Source organism: Pristiophorus japonicus, chromosome 1 (genome assembly GCF_044704955.1).
Source record: "Pristiophorus japonicus isolate sPriJap1 chromosome 1, sPriJap1.hap1, whole genome shotgun sequence".
Taxonomy (NCBI): Eukaryota; Metazoa; Chordata; class Chondrichthyes; family Pristiophoridae; genus Pristiophorus; species Pristiophorus japonicus.
In genome coordinates, this window is record NC_091977.1 from 84485374 (window position 1) to 84499488 (window position 14115).

General features: G+C 44.3%; 1 protein-coding gene across 3 annotated transcripts in view; it reads right to left on the reverse strand.

Annotated features, from left to right (window-relative positions):
• The window catches only part of dmrt1 (doublesex and mab-3 related transcription factor 1), a 184698-nt gene that overhangs the window by 66825 nt on the left and 103758 nt on the right, over positions 1-14115 (reverse strand). The window lies entirely within an intron of this gene.

Consider the following 14115-nt stretch of genomic DNA (forward strand, 5'->3'; position numbering starts at 1 on the left):
TCCCCTCATTCGTTGATGAAAACTCATTGACTCTCCACATGTTTGAAGAATGGGCACTTGGTTGTGCTGCTGGAGGGATACTGATATCCAAGGATCCATACCACAAAAAGCAGAAACATTTGTGGAGTAAAGATGGTGAAAGTAAATAATCATCGATGGGAAACTACAATTCAAATGCGACACAAGTGAGTGAATTATGTCACAAGTTTATATTTAAAAATGTACATTGAAGTCAATTCCTGAATGATTTAATAACCGAAAACTGTTTAATCCAGCTCCTTTTATCGCCTTGGAGGTCAATAGGCTCTCAGCTTAATACACTTAACTGTGCAATCCTTCGCAGTTTGGAAAAACATTGTTTCTTAGAACACTTATGCATAGCCATACTCTCATCAGGGATCTCTGTTTAATAAAATATAGGCAGTGAGTCAGAAGGAGAGAACAGGCAGATTAAATAATAGAAAATCAGAATGAGAAATGAAGGGAAAGAAGTTGGGTGAGTAGTATGAAAATTAGAAATGAACCAAGAGAGTGAGAAACAAGAGTAAGAGCTTTGAAGGATCGATGGACAACTATGTCAAGGAAGCAGCTGGACTTGAGCGGTAAAATGGTAGCAAAACAGTTTACCTAAATAAATAAATAAAATGGGAAATGTCCTGAAACAGAAAAGAAGTCTTCTTAAATGCACTTCCTGGTGTGGTAGTGATCAGAAGGTCCCATGTTTGATCCCTGGTCTGTGCGAAGTTAGTTGGTCTCAGCCATGGTTCTGCAGGGGACACTCCAAATGGCTTTCGCATCCTTGGGGCAGGAAGGTGAAAAAGTAAATTTAAGGGTTTACACGTTCCTGATCCTTATCCGTTATTTATTAAACTGGGTTTCTCGGGTGCTGATCTTCGCAAGTCCAGAATTTTACTTTGATCTTGCTGCCAGCTGCATGGAAACTGCCCATCGGAGGTTGGAGACACTGACGTTATGCATGGTGCAGTGTAAAAACAAGCTAGCATTTCATTGCAAGTGAGACTAGCCATTCAGATCAATCTCAGGCAAGCAGGTGTAAAAGGTTTCAAAAAGTAGAACAAATAGATATCACTCCAGTTCCAAATTTTCTAGTTATTAGAAAATAAGCTTTAAAGCATCACAAGTTGACCAAGCATTATAGGGTCTGAGTAGTAGAGATACTAATATATATTTAATAAGTATTGAGAAATATATAAGCAATATATTTCACAATTTATAAACTTAAAATATATTTGTATTTAATCCAGTGAATAATTGAACATGATGCTTCACCTATTACCAAAAATAATAGTCAATAGTTAAACCTACAAATTACCGTTTCTCACTGGGTTTGTATTATAAGGTTTCTGATGCCACGTTAATCAGATCAGCGCGAGTGCACATTAATAAACTTTATTACACAAGGCAAGTATCTTAAGAATGGGGGGAGGGAATATAATCAGCTTCCATTTAAATCAATAACATAAGAAAAAGTCCCAAAACACTTCAGAGGAAGAAAAACATGGACATTGAGTTTGGAAAGGTAATCAAAAGCCAGAGATAGTTATTGAGAAGGGTTTTAAAGACAGAAAAAGAGGGAGAGATGGAGTTTAGGGAGGGAATTGCAGAGTAGGGTCAAAATCGCTGAAAGTTCTGCTGACAGTGGTAGAGCAAAAGGTATGAGATTACAAAGGTGGCCAGGTGTAGATAAACCAACAGGCAAAGGAGGAGAAGCCAGCACAAGCACAAAGGTCTCTTTCTGTGCTGTAAAGTTCAATGATTTTATGATTTATAATGATGCTATGAGGATTTCTATCCCCCCAAAGGCCAGTAGCTACTTTTATTGCCCTCAACTTTTATACCAGAGATCTTTCCAAGTACTCATGGGAGGCAACACGAGTCAAACATTTCATTTGGCCTTTTGATATCTGATCTTTTTTTCTGTGCAATGGAAAAAAATAAGACAGTGAGATATATTAAAAGTGAATTATTCTTTGGCAGGTTAGGGATGTAGGCAGATATGTAGAAAATGCAAATTAAACATGTGCAGTAGCAACTGACTTGGCTTCAGTAGCCACGAGGCAAAGCAAGAGAACAGAAATATGCAGTGGAGGAATAGGGATCTCGGGCTACAGATACACAGATCTTTAAAGTCGGATTCCAAGTGGAAAAAGCCATCAAAAGGTCAAATGGGATTTAGGTTTTACAGAGAGGCATTGAATACAAAAGCAAGGAAGTAATGACGAACCTGTACAAGGCATTCGTTTACAGTCTTGTGCACAGTTCTGGGCATCTTGTGGAGAGATGTGAGTCTGGGGTCAGCGAGAGGCCTACAAAAGGCCGCGAGAGGCGTCGGGAGGTGCGTGGAGAGACGTGAGTCCGGGGTCGGCGAGAGGCCTACAAAAGGCTAGACGGTGCAGCAACAGTGAGAGGGCAAAAAAGAAGTAGAAAGAAACAGAAAGGTGACGTACAGCCAAGGGGGTAAGTGATTGGCTGGTGATTGGTGAGTAGTTTTTCTTTTTCTTTTTTATATCAGTCATTAACTTTTAACATTGTCGTTGCCAATTTAAGGGTATCTAAGGGTTAAGTCATGGCAGGAGAGCTCGATCACTTGATATGCTCCTCCTGTACCATGTGGGAACTCAGGGACGATACCAGTGTTCCTGACGACTACGTGTGCAGGAAGTGTATCCGCCTCCAGCTCCTGACTGACCGTGTTGCGGAATTGGAGCTGAGGGTGGATTCACTCTGGAGCATCCACGATGCTGAGAACGACGTGAGTAGCACGTGTAGCGAGTTGGTCTTACCGCAGGAGAAGGATCCATAGCCAGCTAGGGAATGGAAGACCAGCAGGAAGAGTAGGTAGTGCAGGGGTCCCCTGTGGTCATCCCCCTGCAAAACAGATACACTGCTTTGAGTGCTGTTGAGGGGGATGACTCATCAGGGGAGCAGCAGCCAAGTTCATGGCACCGTGGCTGGCTCTGTTGCACAGGAGGACAGGAAAAAGAGTGGGAGAGCAATAGTGATAGGGGATTCAATTGTGAGGGGAATAGATAGGCGTTTCTGCGGCTGCAACCAAGACTCCAGGATGGTATGTTGCCTCCCTGGTGTAAGGGTCAAGGATGTCTCGGAGCGGGTGCAGGACATTCTAAAAAGGGAGGGAGAACAGCCAGTTGTCGTGGTGCACATTGGTACCAACGACATAGGTAAAAAAAGGGATGAGTTCCTACGAAACAAATTTAAGGAGCTAGGAGCTAAATTAAAAAGTAGGACCTCAAAAGTAGTAATCTCGGGATTGCTACCAGTGCCACGTGCTAGTCAGAGTAGAAATCGCAGGATAGCGCAGATGAATACGTGGCTTGAGCACTGGTGCAGCAGAGAGGGATTCAAATTCCTGGGGCATTGGAACTGGTTCTGGGGGAGGTGGGACCAGTACAAACCGGACGGTCTGCACCTGGGCAGGACCGGAACCAATGTCCATGGGGAAGTGTTTGCTAGTGATGTTGGGGAAGAGTTAAACTAATATGGCAGGGGGATGGGAACCAATGCAGGGAGACAGAGGGAAACAAAAAGGAGACAAAAGCAAAAGACAGAAAGGAGATGAGGAAAAGTGGAGGGCAGAGAAACCCAAGAAAAAGAACAAAAAGGGCCACTGTACAGCAAAATTCTAAAAGGACAAAGGGTGTTAAAAAAAACAAGCCTGAAGGCTTTGTGTCTTAATGTAAGGAGTATCCGTAATAAGGTGGATGAATTAACTGTGCAAATAGATGTTAACAAATATGATGTGATTGGGATTACGGAGACGTGGCTCCAGGATGATCAGGGCTGAGAACTTAACATCCAGGGGTATTCAACATTCAGGAAGGATAGAATAAAAGGAAAAGGAGGTGGGGTAGCATTGCTGGTTAAAGAGGAGATTAATGCAATAGTTAGGAAAGACATTAGCTTGGATGATGTGGAATCTATATGGGTAGAGCTGCAGAACACCAAAGGGCAAAAAACGTTAGTGGGAGTTGTGTACAGACCTCCAAACAGTAATAGTGATGTTGGGGAGGACATCAAACAGGAAATTAGGGGTGCATGTAATAAAGGTGCAGCAGTTATAATGGGTGACTTTAATATGCACATAGATTGGGCTAACCAAACTGGAAGCAATATGGTGGAGGAGGATTTCCTGGAGTGCATAAGGGATGGTTTTCTCGACCAATATGTCGAGGAACCAACTAGGGGGGAGGCCATCTTAGACTGGGTGTTGTGTAATGAGAGAGGATTAATTAGCAATCTCGTTGTGCGAGGCCCCTTGGGGAAGAGTGACCATAATATGGTGGAATTCTGCATTAGGATGGAGAATGAAACAGTTAATTCAGAGACCATGGTCCAGAACTTAAAGAAGGGTAACTTTGAAGGTATGAGGCGTGAATTGGCTGGGATAGATTGGCGAATGATACTTAAGGGGTTGACTGTGGATGGGCAATGGCAGGCATGGATGAACTACAACAATTGTACATTCCTGTCTGGCGTAAAATAAAAAAGGGAAGGTGGCTCAACCGTGGCTATCAAGGGAAATCAGGGATAGTATTAAAGCCAAGGAAGTGGCATACAAATTGGCCTGAAATAGCAGGGAACCCGGGGACTGGGAGAAATTTAGAACTCAGCAGAGGAGAACAAAGGGTTTGATTAGGGCAGGGAAAATGGAGTACGAGAAGAAGCTTGCAGGGAACATTAAGACGGATTGCAAAAGTTTCTGTAGATATGTAAAGATAAAAAGGTTAGTAAAGACAAACATAGGTCCCCTGCAGTCAGAATCAGGGGAAGTCATAATGGGGAACAAAGAAATGGCAGACCAATTGAACAAGTACTTTGGTTCGGTGTTCACTAAGGAGGACACAAACAACCTTCCGGATATAAAAGGGGTCAGAGGGTCTAGTAAGGAGGAGGAACTGAGGGAAATCTTTATTAGTCGGGAAATTGTGTTGGGGAAATTGATGGGATTGAAGGCCGATAAATCCCCAGGGCCTGATGGACTGCATCCCAGAGTACTTAAGGAGGTGGCCTTGGAAATAGCGGATGCATTGACAGTCATTTTCCAACATTCCACTGACTCTGGATCAGTTCCTATCGAGTGGAGAGTATCCAATGTAAGCCCACTTTTTAAAAAAGGAGAGAAAAAACAGGAAATTATAGACCGGTCAGCCTGACCTCAGTAGTGGGTAAAATGATGGAATCAATTATTAAGGATGTCATAGCAGCGCATTTGGAAAGAGGTGACATGATAGGTCCAAGTCAGCATGGATTTGTGAAAGGGAAATCATGCTTGACAAATCTTCTGGAATTTTTTGAGGATGTTTCCAGTAGAGTGGACAAAGGAGAACCAGTTGATGTGGTATATTTGGACTTTCAGAAGGCTTTCGACAAGGTCCCACACAAGAGATTAATGTGCAAAGTTAAAGCACATGGGATTGGGGGTAGTGTGCTGACGTGGATTGAGAACTGGTTGTCAGACAGGAAGCAAAGAGTAGGAGTAAATGGGTACTTTTCAGAATGGCAGGCAGTGACTAGTGGGGTACCGCAAGGTTCTGTGCTGGGGCCCCAGCTGTTTACACTGTACATTAATGATTTAGACGAGGGGATTAAATGTAGTATCTCCAAATTTGCGGATGACACTAAGTTGGGTGGCAGTGTGAGCTGCGAGGAGGATGCTATGAGGCTGCAGAGTGACTTGGATAGGTTAAGCGAGTGAGCAAATGCATGGCAGATGAAGTATAATGTGGATAAATGTGAGGTTATCCACTTTGGTGGTAAAAACAGAGAGACAGACTATTATCTGAATGGTGACAGATTAGGAAAAGGGAAGGTGCAACGAGACCTGGGTGTCATGGTACATCAGTCATTGAAGGTTGGCATGCAGGTACAGCAGGCGGTTAAGAAAGCAAATGGCATGTTGGCCTTCATAGCGAGGGGATTTGAGTACAGGGGCAGGGAGGTGTTGCTACAGTTGTACAGGGCCTTGGTGAGGCCATACCTGGAGTATTGTGTACAGTTTTGGTCTCCTAACTTGAGGAAGGATATTCTTGCTATTGAGGGAGTGCAGCGAAGGTTCACCAGACTGATTCCTGGGATGGTGGGACTGACCTATCAAGAAAGACTGGATCAACTGGGCTTGTATTCACTGGAGTTCAGAAGAATGAGAGGGGACCTCATAGAAACGTTTAAAATTCTGATGGGTTTAGACAGGTTAGATGCAGGAAGAATGTTCCCAATGTTGGGGAAGTCCAGAACCAGGGGTCACAGTCTAAGGATAAGGGGTAAGCCATTTAGGACCGAGATGAGGAGAGACTTCTTCACCCAGAGAGTGGTGAACCTGTGGAATTCTCTACCACAGAAAGTAGTTGAGGCCAATTCACTAAATATATTCAAAAGGAAGCTAGATGAAGTCCTTACTACTTGGGGGATCAAGGGGTATGGTGAGAAAGCGGGAAGGGGGTACTGAGGTTGCATGTTCAGCCATGAACTCATTGAATGGCGGTGCAGGCTAGAAGGGCCGAATGGCCTACTCCTCCACCTATTTTCTATGTTTCTAGACTGGATACTAACACCATGGAAAAAAGTATAATATAGATTTTGTAGAATGGCATCAGAGATGAGAGTTATGATTAGACATATGAGGGATATAAAAAGATTGACTGGAGAGAGAAGGTTAAAGGGATGTAAAATAACTGTTCAAAAATATAAAAAGGTTTATAAAAAGGTTTGAGAGGGTAAATTGTAAAAGATTATTTCCACCAGTTAGTGAATTGATAACAAGTTTAGAATTGATACCAGAAGCATAAAGGGAGAGTTCAGAAGGCATTTTCTTTCAGGTAAAGGGTTATTAGAATATTCAATTACCTCAAGTGGCTACTGAAGCCAAGTCAATTGTGGTAATTTAAAGGGAAATTAGACAAACACTCGAAGATAATAAAGTGTTTCGGCAGGAAAATCAGATTACAGTACATAGGTGCTAACACGGGCAATGGCACATGCACAAGCACAATGGGTTGAATTGCCTCATCTTGTGCTGCAATTTGTGTAGTGTCTGTGTGTGTGTGTGGGAATGATGTTTGTTATGTGTGAACTTTTCAATGTTGGTCATGTATGTACTTGAGAGCAGCATTGGTTGGTCATCATCATAGGCGGTCTGTCAAAACGAGGATGACTTGCTTCCACGCCAAAAAAGGATGAGTTCGCAGGTGTTTCGAATGAAGGACCTGAACTACATCCTCAAGGGTGGAAGGTGCCTGTGCGTGGATTTCTTTAAATTGTGGTGGCCGTTGCACACCAGCCACTACGCGGTCTTGACAGAGCTAGGTCTTAGTCCAGTGGCAAGGATTACCCAAGACTGGAGACCAGCTCTGCTGCACGGACCTAGTGCACACACATATCACAGTGTGGGCTGGCCTGTGCTGCCCCTGGGCCCATGAAGGGTAGTTAGTTGAAGCTGGTCATAACCAATGTTCCTGCGAAGATGCACAGCAATCTCAAAGGTCCTGCACAGGCCGCTCACCGGCCTTTACACTGTAAATACCGCGCATGCGCAGAAATTTAACAGTACCGTGCATTAAAACAGGCCGCGCAGAACAAAGCTCAGCTTAGCGGGAACACTGGTCATAACTGCATCTTGTTTTGAATTTGGAGTTTTAGTCCAAAGCCACCACAGCAGGAATATGAGGATTCGATAAATGGCCTTATGTAACCAAGGTCCCCACAGTGGATGCCACGCATGTTGCCATGTGCTCAATGGCAAACTACACTGCAGAAAATCCATGACATCGATGATGTGGGAGACAGCAGTGTGTATCTACTGCATTACCCAGACCATATTGTACTTTTGTGTACAAGGAGACAAGTGATGTATCATTACAGTCCTGCTATTGTATCAAAACCCATCTGAATGTAGGCCCATTAAAGGTCTGTATCACCATACAACTCAGAGGGTCACTCAGCAGGCTGGACCTCTGCCTTCCATTGGTTCACTGATCCTGTGCCTCTTTGCGCTGGGTCATCAGATGGCCCTGTAACTGGTGCCATCATATCTGATATTTCAGTGGCTATTTAGTCCAGCTTGCTTTCTGGCAGATCTTCTGTCATTTGTGCAGGAAGGGTGGGTGGAGCTGGATGGCTTTGTACTGAGAGGCAGCAGCCACGTCATATCTGCTCCAACCACATCCCTGTTGCTGGGCACTTCCTCAGCAAGTCCATTGATTTGCATGGGAGCAGATCTCAGGGCAGCTGTGAAGGCAGTGTAGTGAGGTATTGTGCCATGGTTCTCTCCATCCATCCCCAGCAAGTTAAAGCCAAAAAAGACCGTCTATTGTAGATTGGAGCCTTAGAGCTTGTGACAGTTGGTGTGAGTGATGCAGGGTCCTGAGAGGTGCTGGCCTTGTCTTCGGTACTGGCAGCTGCAGCTGATTCTTGTGTGATGCCTATAGGAAAAGTCAGGAACATAGGTTAGAATGCTGGCCTTCAAATGTAGCATGGTCCTTCGATGTTCAATGTTAAGTGCCTGGGGATGAGATTGGGCTTCAGCAAAAACACAAAATGGGCAATAGTGAATCAGCAACTCACTTTACACCCCACCCAATTTCTTTTCTTAAACTAGATCTGCATGTGTCCAAGATTTTTACTTATATACCACTCTGATAAGTAACAATTTAATTAAAATTGAAACTTTTCAATAAATCAATCTAAGAATTAGCTGTGAAAGGAAAGTTGTGTTAAAGTGAGGGAATCAGTGTTGTACAGTATGCATGTGAAGGACACCTGAGGAAATGAAATAGCTATAAGGGTGTACATTGCAAAGAACACAATTAAGTAGAGTTCGACAATTACAATTATTTATTTCATATTATTTCTCACACTCATCTATTACATTATAAAATTATATATTAACAGAAACCAATGAGAGGCACAGATATATAAGTATTTACGTAACTGCAATGTTGCATAATTCAGGCTCTCAATAAGCAAAAGCAAATAAATAAAGACGAGAGATGGCAAGGCAGGCTATGTGTCGGGACTGTAGTATGTGGGAGCTTGTGGACAGCAAGAATGTCCTCGATTCCCATGTCTGCAGGAAATGTTTCTGTCTTCAGTCACTCCGCTCAGTCATTGAGCTGGAATGCGCGTTGGAGACGCTCCAAAACATGGTGGGGGGTGGGGGGAAGGAATTTCTGGATAGTTTTATCCAGAATACAGACACATCCCAGAGGAAAGTACAGGTTCAGGAAAGGGAGGGTGTGACTGTTAAGGAGCCGGGCAGTGGGGATTTAGGAGAGGTTAAGAAGGAGGTCCTGCAGACACTGGTCCTGTAACAGGTACGATGAACTCGCTGCCTGTGAGGACAAGGAAAAAGACTGCGGGAGGACAGCCACAATGCAGACCAAGGCACCATGTCTCAGAAGGCTGTTTAAGGGGGGGGGGGGGGGGCGGGGAGCAGAATAGAAACGTGGTAGTGAGAGGGGATTCTATAATTTGGGGATCAATAGCCTCCTCTGCAACCACGATTGAGAATCCCGAAGGGTGTGTTGTCTAACCGGTGCCAGTGTAAGGGATCTCTCGTGGTGGCTGGAGTGGAATTTGAAAAGGAGAGGAAAAATCTAGTTGTCGTGCTCCTTGTCGGAACAAACGTCATAGGTAGGAACAGGGACAAGGTCTGCTGAGGGAGTATTAGGAGATAAGAGCAAAATTAAATAGCAGAACCTCGAATGTAATAATCTCTGGATTATTGCCCATGTGCAAATTGGCATAGAGACTACCAGATCAGGAGAATTAACACCTGGCTAAATGGATGGTGTTGGAAAGAGGGGGTTCCTTTTTATGAGACACTGACACCAGCTGTACTGATGATATGGGTTCCACCTGAACCAGAATGGGAACTGTATCCGAATGGAAAGGGTAACTAAGAAGGTGGCATAGGCTTTCAAAGAGTAAGACGGGGGAAGAGATCTACAAGAAATGAAACCAGCATAAATATAAATAAAACAGGGAAGGAGACCAGAGGAAAGAATAAAGTAAGGGAGGACATTGATGGCCAGGGAACAGAGGGACCTGGGGGTCCTTGTGCATGAAACACAAAGTTAGTATGCAGGTACAGCAAGTAATCAGGAAGGCAAATGGAATGTTGGCCTTTATTGCAAGGGGGAGAGTATAAAAGCAGAGAAGTCCTGCTACAACTGTACAGGGTAGTGGTGAGGCCACACCTAGAGTACTGCGTGCAGTTTTGGTCTCCGTATTTAAGGAAGGATATACTTGCATTGGAGGCTGTTCAGAGAAGGTTCACTAGGTTGCTTCATGAGATGAGGGAGTTGACTTATGAAGATAGGTTGAGTAGGTTGGGACTATACTCATTGGAGTTCAGAAGAATGAGGTAATCTTATCAAAACATAGAAGATAATGAGAGGGCTCGACAAGTTGGATGCAGAGAGGATATTTCCACTCATAGGAGAAACTAAAACTAGGGGACATTGTCTCAGAATAAGGGGCCGCCCATTTAAAACTGAGTTGAGGAGGAATTTCTTTTCAGAAGGTTGTAAATCTGTGTTATTCTCTGCCCCAGAGAGCTGTGGAGGCTGGGTCATTGAATATATTTAAGACGGAGATATAGATAGATTTTTGAACGATAAGGGAATAAAAGGTTATGGGGAACAGACAGGGAAGTGGAACTGAGTCCATGATCAGATCAGCCATGATCTTATTAAATGGCGGAGCAGGCTCGAAGAGTCGTATGGCTTATTCCTGCTCCTATTTCTTGTGTTCTTGTGTTCTTTTGAATTATGGAACATGAGTGCAAAAATATGATTAAAAATAAAGTAAGAGGAACTGCTATCAAAAATGAGTTGAACTGTCTGTTGATTCCGGAGATGAGGGGGCTGACTTATGAAGATAGGTTGAGTAGGTTGGGCCTATACTCAGTGGAGTTCAGAAGAATGAGGTAATCTTATCGAAACATACAAGATAATGAGAGAGCTCGACAAGTTGGATGCAAAGAGGATATTTCCACTCACAGGAGAAACTAAAACTAGGGGGCATAGTTGATAATAAAACAGGGGAACTGGAGGCAGTAATACATTTCGAGGAACCAGTCATGGTAGGGATTACTGAGACATGGCTACAGAAAAATCAAGATTGTGAATTAAACATTGCAGGGTATAACATATTTAGAAAAGATAGAGGGGGAAAATGGGGAGGTGGAGTAGCTGTACTTATTAACGATAAAATAATGGCAGTAGAAAAAAGTGACGCAACTATCAGCAAGACAAAAATGGAATCCATTTGGAAAGAGATAAAAGATAATAAAGGATCAATTACACTAATAAGGGTAGTTGATAGACACCTAACTGTGGAAGGGAGGTGGAGGCAGAAATATGCAAATTAGGGAAATGAGTAAAAACATAGAATCATCATCATGGGGGATTTCAACTACCCCAATATTGATTGGCCAGAAGAGGTAGGTAAAGGTGACAAGGGAATGGAGTTCCGACAATGTGTACAGGACTCCTTGCCAACCTAATATGCAAGAAGCCCAACAAGGTAGGATTCGCTATTGGATATAATAATGGGGAATGAACCAGAGCAGATAAAAGTAAAAGTAGGGAGACATCTAAGCAGCAGTGATCATACAGTTTGTTCGAGGCTGGAGTAAAATCTCTCTTTGGCCTCATCTGTTGCGTCGAGTGTTGGAGCATACGCACTGATTGTTATGTATGTATGTAAACCTTACCAAAATTTAATATTTGCCACTAGGAGGCACATCTGTGGGAGACCCAAGGGCCACCTGTGCAACCTCGGGCAAGCAGGTACAAAAGGTTATTGACCATGCTGCTTCCCCACTCTGGAATCTGCATAAAGAGACCAAGGTCACAACAGTTTGAGCTTGCAATACAGTCCTGTGGATTTATTCTGAACATAACAAATTGGCGACGAGTAACGGATCACGAACTTTCACGCGATAATGGCTGCCGTTGGTATTCTTGAGATATTTGTTGAGGGTGATGATTGGGAAGCATTCGTTGAGCGCCTCGACCAGTACTTTGTGGCTAACGGATTGAACAAGGCTGAGACGGCGACCAAGCGCAGGGCTTACCGTATGTGGGTCTTCGATATATGGCCTCCTCAAAGATTTGCTGGCACCGGTCAAACCAACGGACAAGTCTAACACAGTGTACACTGGTTAGGGAACACCTCAAGCCAAAGGAGAGCATTCTGATGGCTAGGTATTGCTTTTACACGCACCATCGCGCCAAAGGCCAGAACTTGGCAAATTTTGTTGTCGACCTAAGACGCCTTGAGGGACAGTGCGAATTTGCAGAATCCTTGAGGGAAATGTTGCGGAACTTTTTCGTGCTTGAAATTGGCCACGAGGCCATTCTTCGCAAACTGCTGTCTGTCGAATCCCTCGATCTGAGCAAGGCCATCACGATAGCCCAAGCCTTTATATCCACGAGCGATAACACGAAACAGATATCTTCACAGAATCGAAGCTCACCGGCAAGTACTGTGCATAAAATAATGTTTTCAGCAGGCAGAATGGCACAAGGCAGGGCCCACACGACTGCAGAGGCCAGACCTAGGCCTAGAGTGACTCAGAGTCTGCCATGGGGCGTGAATGCATATCCATTAGCACCATGTTAGCGCTGCAGGGGCAGCCATGGAGCTCATCAATGTCGATTCAAGCCCTATTTGTGCAAGGGCTGTGGAACAATGGAGCACCTCCAGCGAATAGGTAAAAAAAGGGATGAGGTCCTACGAAACGAATTGAAGAAGCTAGGAGCTAAATTAAAAAGTAGGACCTCAAAAGTAGTAATCTCGGGATTGCTACCAGTGCCACGTGCTAGTCAGAGTAGGAATCGCAGGATAGCGCAGATGAATACGTGGCTTGAGCAGTGGTGCAGCAGGGAGGGATTCAAATTCCTGGGGCATTGGGACCGGTTCTGGGGGAGGTGGGACCAGTACAAACCGGACGGTCTGCACCTGGGCAGGACCGGAACCAATGTCCTAGGGGGAGTGTTTGCTAGTGCTGTTGGGGAGGAGTTAAACTAATATGGCAGGGGGATGGGAACCAATGCAGGGAGACAGAGGGAGACAAAAGGGAGGCAGAGGCAGGAGACGGAGGGGAGAAGGGGGGGGGGGGGAGGTGGGGGGGGCGGAGAGGCCTGGGGCGGGGAACAGGAAGGGCCACTGTGCGGCAGAATTCTAAAAGGACAAAGGGTGTTAAAAAAACAAGCCTGAAGGCTTTGTGTCTTAATGCAAGGAGTATCCGCAATCAGGTGGATGAATTAACTGTGCAAATAGATGTTAACAAATATGATGTGATTGGGATTACGGAGACGTGGCTCCAGGATGATCAGGGCTGGGAACTCAACATCCAGGGGTATTCAACATTCAGGAAGGATAGAATAAAAGGAAAAGGAGGTGGGGTAGCATTGCTGGTTAAAGAGGAGATTAATGCAATAGTTAGGAAAGACATTAGCTTGGATGATGTGGAATCTATATGGGTAGAGCTGCAGAACACCAAAGGGCAAAAAACGTTAGTGGGAGTTGTGTACAGACCTCCAAACAGTAATAGTGATGTTGGGGAGGACATCAAACAGGAAATTAGGGGTGCATGTAATAAAGGTGCAGCAGTTATAATGGGTGACTTTAATATGCACATAGATTGGGCTAACCAAACTGGAAGCAATATGGTGGAGGAGGATTTCCTGGAGTGCATAAGGGATGGTTTTCTCGACCAATATGTCGAGGAACCAACTAGGGGGGAGGCCATCTTAGACTGGGTGTTGTGTAATGAGAGAGGATTAATTAGCAATCTCGTTGTGCGAGGCCCCTTGGGGAAGAGTGACCATAATATGGTGGAATTCTGCATTAGGATGGAGAATGAAACAGTTAATTCAGAGACCATGGTCCAGAACTTAAAGAAGGGTAACTTTGAAGGTATGAGGCGTGAATTGGCTGGGATAGATTGGCGAATGATACTTAAGGGGTTGACTGTGGATGGGCAATGGCAGACATTTAGAGACCGCATGGATGAATTACAACAATTGTACATTCCTGTCTGGCGTAAAAATAAAAAAGGGAAGGTGG